Source organism: Lissotriton helveticus, chromosome 3_2, assembly GCF_964261635.1.
Source record: "Lissotriton helveticus chromosome 3_2, aLisHel1.1, whole genome shotgun sequence".
Taxonomy (NCBI): domain Eukaryota; kingdom Metazoa; phylum Chordata; class Amphibia; order Caudata; family Salamandridae; genus Lissotriton; species Lissotriton helveticus.
The window spans coordinates 230,192,394-230,200,288 of NC_136062.1; the positions used below are offsets into that span (position 1 = coordinate 230,192,394).

At 41.7% G+C, this 7,895-nt stretch overlaps 1 pseudogene; it reads right to left on the minus strand.

The window, feature by feature from the left end:
- Nucleotides 1-3,488: 3,488 nt before the first annotated feature.
- LOC144826148 (serine/threonine-protein kinase RIO2 pseudogene) lies at nt 3,489-5,283 on the minus strand (annotated as a pseudogene).
- Between the last annotated feature and the right edge of the window lie 2,612 nt (nt 5,284-7,895).

Consider the following 7,895-nt stretch of genomic DNA (forward strand, 5'->3'; position numbering starts at 1 on the left):
CTGGGACCACGGGGAGGGATGGGTTGGGGAGGGTTGTGTAGGGTTTAGGGTGGGGTGGGAGTTTGGGGGCAGGTGTTTCTCCCCCTTTTTCGTTTTCCCCTTCTTGCTTTTTGATGTGTTTAATGAGGGGGTTATACGTTTTTACATATTGCACTGCTTTGGCCTGCGACTGATGCTTGGATGCAATTTATCTAGTGTACTAAGCTTTGGTTAAGCTACTTCAAGTAATGTCACAGATATGTTTTTGTGTATGCTTATTCTGTAATGCTCCTTCAATAAAAACGATTTAATACTAAAAAAAATACCTTGAAGTACAATTAATAAAAAATATTATAACTTTTAGTTTTAAAATAATTATTTTACAAAACACAAAGGAATTGAAAACAAAAATACTTTTATGACCATTGATTTATCGGGAAATAAAGTTAAAGTTTAGTATTTTCACATAGAAATTGATTTTTTAAAAGCTAAAATTGTAATATAATTACATACAAATCTACAAACATATCAAAAACATTTTAAAACATTCAAATGTTTAAAAATTAACAGATAATTGTGTGGCGGTGGATCAGATTTGCTGTTCCCTCTAGAAACCAAGCAACGTTGGGCAAAAGTGTTGGACTCTGGGGACTGGGAAGTCGAATTTACTATTTCCACATCAACTTAAGAAACACTGAGCAAAACAATGGACTCTGAAGAAGATCAGATTTACTATTTCCACTCCAAACTAAACCACACTGGGGAACGTTTTGCACTCTTGAGAGATCAGGAATACTATAACCATTCTAAGCTAAGCAAGGAAAGGCCATGGAAAGGCACCGCCACCATTCTGAGGATGCTGGTGGGTCCAACAGGCAAGCATAAGGATTGCCTCTCTCGGACCAGTGGCATTCGGGTTTCTGCCCGCCAGCACACCGCCCGCCATCACAATCTGGCGGGCGGGGAATGGCGTTACGAGAGCAGTGAACCCGCCACTGCCATCGTAATCAGGCCCTTGGTGTCCGTTGATGACATTCTTAGAGCTATTATTTTGTTAAATGTAGAAAAAGGTTTCAACCTCATGAGTTGGAGATTCTTATCTAAGATACTTGAGAAATGTAAGTTTCCATCACTACTCATAAGATCTATTGCTCGACCGTATGAAGGCAATTTGGATCAAGTGATAGTTAACGAACAGTGTCACAGCACCGTGTTCCCCAGCAGAGGTACCAGTCAAGGCTGCCCCCTATTCTTGTTGTTTTCTTCATTGAACCCCTAGCTTAATTTATTCATTCCCACCGATATTTTTTCCAATCTCCAGGGAGAGGGGCAAAGGTAAAGCTATACACGGGTGATGTCACGTGTGTTCTGCTTCCAGATACAAGAATTATTGAACGGGCTCTCCCAGACATAAAAAGGTACACCAAACTGGGTGGATTTACAGAATCAATGAGCCCAAAACAAAGGGGCATATGTACAAGCCCCTATTGCCACCACAACATCCCCTACAGTGACGCTGTGGTGGCGATAGGGGCTGCGTCTTTTGTACAAGGCAGCGTTAAGCCACTTAACGTGGCTTAAGGCTGCCTTGTACAGAAGGCCCCCTTTCACGCTATGGTTAGCGTGAAAGAGGTGGGCAGTGGGTGTTGCGGTGGACGCTCCACCGCGACACCCATTCATTTTGACGCTGCCCCTATATACAAGGGTTGTGTACATAGGAGGCAGCACCAAAATTCAGACCAGGTAAAAACTGGTCTTAAGATGGCGAACCAAGGAGAAATGCATTGTTCCTCCTCGTTTTTCCTTTTTCCATGTGTACTGCCTTGTGCAGCACCCATGGAAAAAGCAAAATGACATTGTTTATGTACAGGAAGGTGTCCCTTCCTATACATAAACAAACTTTTTAAAAAAATTAATTTTGTCAATTTCATGTGTGCTGCATGAAGCAGCACACATGAAAGAGACAGAATGGCATTTTAGGATTGTTTATGTGTGGGAAGGGACACCTTCCTACACATAAACAATCCTCCCATGCGCGCAGACACCCTTGCACTATGGTGCAAGGGTGCTTGTGTTGGCGCTAAGAAGTTGCTAAACTTAGCGCCATCGCAGGGGTAAACACAAGGCTGCACCCGCATTCTTGTAAATATGGTGCAGCCTTGCGTTTCAGGAGTGGCGGAGAGAGTTGTTAATCCAGGAAAGCTACCGACCCCCCTTCACTGTACATCTTGCCCAGAGTTTTCAATAGCTTCTCATATAGGCAGATAGTTTCTGTTTTCAATGACCTAGCCACGGCAGAAATAAACTTATCAGCAGAATTTGTGTTAAGAAACTGCCTTTTGAAGAAAATGTCAATGGATCTCCTAGCTTCTGGTACAAGGAATTTCATAATAAGGAAAATTTAGCCATTGAAGACATTTGTGCTAAATTGGACAGCCAGACAGATATTTTATTTTAGAGAAGAGTAGCTGGCAGTGGTATTTTAGTTTCCAGTATTCTCTTCTGAGAAGATTGAACTTCAACAGACTGGCTTTTCATAAGGATTGGATGTTTTAATATACTCCAACCAGTCTGAATAAAATGTTCCAGACAGTTAGTAAGAAATGTCCCTGATGTTGGATATTAGGGGATTGGGAACATGTATTTTAGTCTTGTGAAGCTGTGTCTAAATATTTTAAAGAAATTGTTGTGATTGTCACAGCGAAAGTAGGACAAACTGTTAAATCTGTGCTTTTAACAACTCTGGTCTTGCGTGGTTTTACAGTTCCACCCCTTTAAGAAAGGTGCGCAGTTTATTTTTATATCTATGTTCATAGCCCGATTTATTACAACAAAGCCTTAGAAATCTTAAGGTAGTCTTATTTAAACTGAGTGGCTGAATAACATGAAAAATGTAGGCAAAATTGAATTTTTGTACCATGCTCGTAGAAATAAAATACCAATTTATTGAAAATATAAGGAAACATGACCTTAATAGAGAACTCACAGGAAGATAAAAAAAAATATCTGCACATTTACCTCTGGCCTTTTAAATGCATTGCTATATCAATTAGTTCTTTTGAGCCTAATCTATAATTTTTGGGAAAGAAAGGAACTGTAAAATAATGTAGAGGTCTTCGGAATCAACGCTTACTGAATTAAGCACCTCGGGATGCATTGTTACTTTAGAAGTATTTCTTAAAGCTAAGGAGAGGGATTACAATGTAATGGAGAGATTATTATAATTACAGTGTTCTATATGATAACGCCAGATTATTATCTTATCTTTTATCTTATTTTACCAAATTATAGGAATCCTCGGTCGACTGGATCTTGCTATCTGCTAAGAAGTGTAAAGGGGAAAAACTCTAATTTAGCACATAAGCAATCAAATCAATCTTGTAACACTAAAGGATCACTGACTCTGGAATCAATGTAAAGGGATTTATTACAAAGCCAAAAATAACTGAATATACAAGCACCTCCACACGAGGTTAAGAAAATAAATGGGCACTAATACAAACATAATCCTACGCACGAGTCTCATCCGACTCAGAATAATACTCCCATATCCAAAAGATTATGGTGAATGAAGTAAAACATTTGCATTTTTCTAGTTGTCCCCAAAAATCTGCAGCATCCACGCTCCACTTAATGTTCTGCATATTGTCGCGACGCTCTTTTGTGAAAACGTTTGCTTCTCCTTTCTGTAACCGTCGCCTCTGGGAAGCCTTTTGTTGTTTGGTCAGCTGACGTTTAACCTTTTGTTTCACCAGTTCTGGCGGGATAGTTGAACAGCTCCCAACGCTGCCGCCAAACGACATGCCGCTTTCAGTCCGTCTTCTGTATTCACTCACGTGATCCCTGCTGCCTTCGTCTCTGAAAGGTCGAAATTCTTTGTTTGTTGCCGACAAGGAAACCAGATCTGGACACTCCTCTTCATATTCCCTTAGGTATGCAGCATGTTTGTCTTGACCAGCCTCACCTGGATCGAGGATGGTACTTTCATCAACTTTATCATCTACGCAGTTCATTTCAGGGCTGTCTATGTGACACGGTTTCTCTCCAATATTCTTCCCCTCCAGTTCCTCTAATGCAAGTGAGAACTCAGTCAGGTCTAAGCCTTGCAGAATGTGTCCTCTTTCTTCTTTTTCAGATACAAGGTCCTCTTGGAACAGGGTTTCAGAGTCATCTGAATCATCCAAGACCTTGCGATCTTCCTCCGAGTTGCATGTATGCGTGTTGCTTTCTTCATCATCTAAAAATTGTGATGGATTATCTTCAGTCTCATCCTCTGGGCCCCCAGGGTGCAGAAGTTCATCATCTTCCTGCATTTCCTTAGTGTAACCACTGGCTGCAATGTCAACATCTAGAGAGCATGCCCTCCTAACATCTGTAAAGGTTGGATATAGTTCACTTTCATAGCTGAATCGCTTCTTAAAGAAATCTCGAATGCATTTCACATCTCTATCAAAATACCATTCAGCATTAAGATGTGATGTGGACACCATTTGTGGGACATCAATCATTGTCACTCGATCCTCATCAACAATCATGATATTGAACTCATTGAAATCGTCATGAATCAGGCCATGGTTAGCCAGCTTGACAATGAGTTCCATCAGCTCACTGTACATGGATGAAGGGTCCTCCATGGAACGCACCTGGCACAGTGGATAGCCATTAACAAGCTCCATACCAACTGCGTGTCTGTTGTAGTCATATGGTTTGGGAACTGGAAATCCTCACTCGTACAGCGCCTTCATGTACGCAAATTCCTTCATGGCAGCCAAGCGCGATAAGTAAAGCCACGACATGCTACGTCTGTGCTTGTGGTAGTCATGTTTTTTTTGGAGATTTCTAAGGGAGGTCCTCCCGAGTCTGTGCAACTTCAATGCAAGCTGTTCCTCTTCATCATTTGCCACAATGTAAATGTCTGATTCTTTGCCAACGCCCATTTGGTTGCCAACAGAGTTCAGAACTTCACGAGAACAGAGAGTTTTCAAGGCTAGATAATCATACCCAGTGTTGGTTAAACGATAGCCCTGTACAGATTTCGAGCGTTCATATGCCAGCAGCTTGTGCTTCACCAGTTCTCGCAAAACCTTATTGCAGCCACCGTGTTTCAGGCTAGCGATGGAGGCTGTCAAGCTGGCTTGAACTATCTCATGATTCTTCATGCCCATTTCAATCGCAGTCAGCACATGGAATTGCTCCCTGGTGAGGTATCGCAGCATCACCAAGTTTAACTTCCCCATGGCTGATTCTGGATTACACGCCACTCAAGATACTACTGATTTGCCCTGTATTTACTACATGCGGGACTGGAAATAAGGAGGATAGTTAATTCCAAAAGCATGAGGCATACGATGACTGCTCCAATCTCTATTTTAGTATTCATTAACCTAAAAGGAAAAAAATCGATTAGTCTGTCCCTACACTATCACTAAAGTGACATCCCTACATGGCATCATTCTCAGGCAAGAGAGAAAAAGGTGTCAGTAGTGAGGACTTCCTCAGAAGTATTCTCACTTGCATAAGTAAGTAACCAAAACTACAGAGCTCGTTCTAAGATGTTCCTTCTATCTTCCCCTCTAGTCCCCATCCGCTCTTTCCCCTTTCCTGTTCTCCTCCTAGTCTCCTCTCCTATGGATCCACTCGCTTATTCTGCCCTCCTCCCTCAGTGCACTATCCCTAATACAAAATCGCAAAAGAGTAGAACACGCCTTCTTCACGCCCCTTCGGACTTGTCTTCTTTGTGTACTTTTCCATCGAAACTCTGACTTCATCCAAAAACCATTGATGTGGCCTTGGGTCTCAGGCATCTTCTCCGCTGCATTCCTGTACACTCCCATGGTGGCTTCTCCTACCATTCTAACTCCTAAACAAACGGGTTATTCTGCCTAACAAGATGTTTGTCCTTGCACCTGCAACAAGAAGCATGTGATCTGAGCAAACTTGCACGCACACAAAATCCAATGTCTACCCTCAGCAGAGAACCTTCCCAAGGAAAATACATTTCAGGCCTGTAATATTCGGCTAACATAAGAAATCTCAAACAGAATCATTGCAAAGCATAAATAATCAACTAGGCCTTTACACATTTAAACGTACATTTCTATAATTGATTTCATTACTCTACATACATAATAAGTAAAATACACTTGTAGACTTTAATATGGTGCATGTTTAAATCTAATTCATCACCTTATACGTGGACTAATTCATTATGCATCATCTAAAACACATTTTCGATTAAATACAACATTGTTTTTCAGAATTGGCAGTTATATTTCTATTCGCACTAATATGTGCTGCTTTTAGTACTACATTTCTATGGCTACTCGTTAATACATTTCTTTAAATATGCGGGTGCTGACTATCGGTGATTATGATACACCCCTACACATCTTCAGAATAACATGACACTCTATCATGTATTTGGGACTGTAGTATGCATTGGCACTTTAGAAGTGGTCCCCTTGTTTGCAACTGTGCAGCATTATAACTATTTATACATGATTTTTTTAGATTTTATAATTTACTGTAGCTTATTTTGCCCTTAGATATGCATTAGCACTTTAGAACGAATTGAGTCTGGCCATTTTAGAGTATTGCTGCATGATTACATGTTTAATCTTTTCTGCTTATACTTGAAGGACCAGTTTTCAAAAAATGCATGGACACAGCTCAGCTCCCAAAGAGGCTGTGCTGCGTTGTGTGACAAGGAGGGAGCAGGAGAGGGCACTGTCCTCCCCATTTCCTAGTGCCGGCGCTAATTTCAGCTGCTGTGTGCCACACACACATCTCAGCACAATTGCGCTATGTGGCGTACCTGAGTCTAGCATAGGTTTTCTACAAGAAGGGTACCCTTCCTGTACAAAATACTGTGGCTAGACAAGTTCAAACACTTTTCCCACATAGTTTGGGTGCTGCACAGTGCAGCTCACATTCAAAGTAGGAAAAGAAAAGAGAAATGAAAAAATGCTACCTCCTTTCAGATGGCGTTAGCTTTTGGCGCTAAACCTTTTCTACAATTGTTTGTAAATAGGTTTTTGCGTGAAAAAAAGGCTTGGGTAGTTGCACGGGAACGCCCATGTACCACCCATGCAACACCCCCTTGACACTAGGTAACGCAAAGCAATGTTACTCGCTGGTTTACATCACTAGTAGAGTACTCTCCAACTCAAAATTTTTGAAAATGTACCCCGAAGTTTCTAACTTTAACGATGCTAAGCACGTCAGCTCACCTTTTTGTTTGTTTTCGTAAACGCTTGCTTTGGGGCGCTAATTTTGCATACTCTATGACGTTTGAGTCATTCTAACTTGTGAAAGCTGCATCTTAAACTAATAATAAAAAAACGTAAACGCAAACACTCACAGTATTAAAGGGTGCCTGGATAAAACTAGCATAGAACGGTTGGAACTGAGGTGCGTTGTTGACACACAAAAAGTTCTACTTGCTAAGTGCTGCGTGGCTGATGATCATTGTGCAGCGCCTGTCGTGTGTTTCTGTGACAGCCTTGTTCTGCTGCTGGCTGTGATATACTTTCACTGCAGCCCAAGTTGTACAAGTAAGGGTGAGTGAACCTCGCACTGCTGCTGACAATACCTCACCGTTCTGTGTGGTTGATGGCCCTTGTGACAGCTTTTGTTTGACAAGAGGAGTCTCGAGTGAGGGAGGGCACCTTACGTGGATGTCTTTGCTCGAAAATTATCATTCAAGCGGTGCATGTGCAAAAGAAACTCATATGAGTGTTTCAGCACTCGCCTCGAGCCCCATTTCAAATGAGATTCCCTCCTGTGGAATCCTAGATCTGCACCAGTCGTTTTGTGCCCTGTGCTAGCTGCGGGAAACCTGAAACTGTCTGGGGCGTATCAGATATATACCAGGGCCCATTTTTGTGATGCCCCCTGGCGCAGGTGCCTCTCACGAA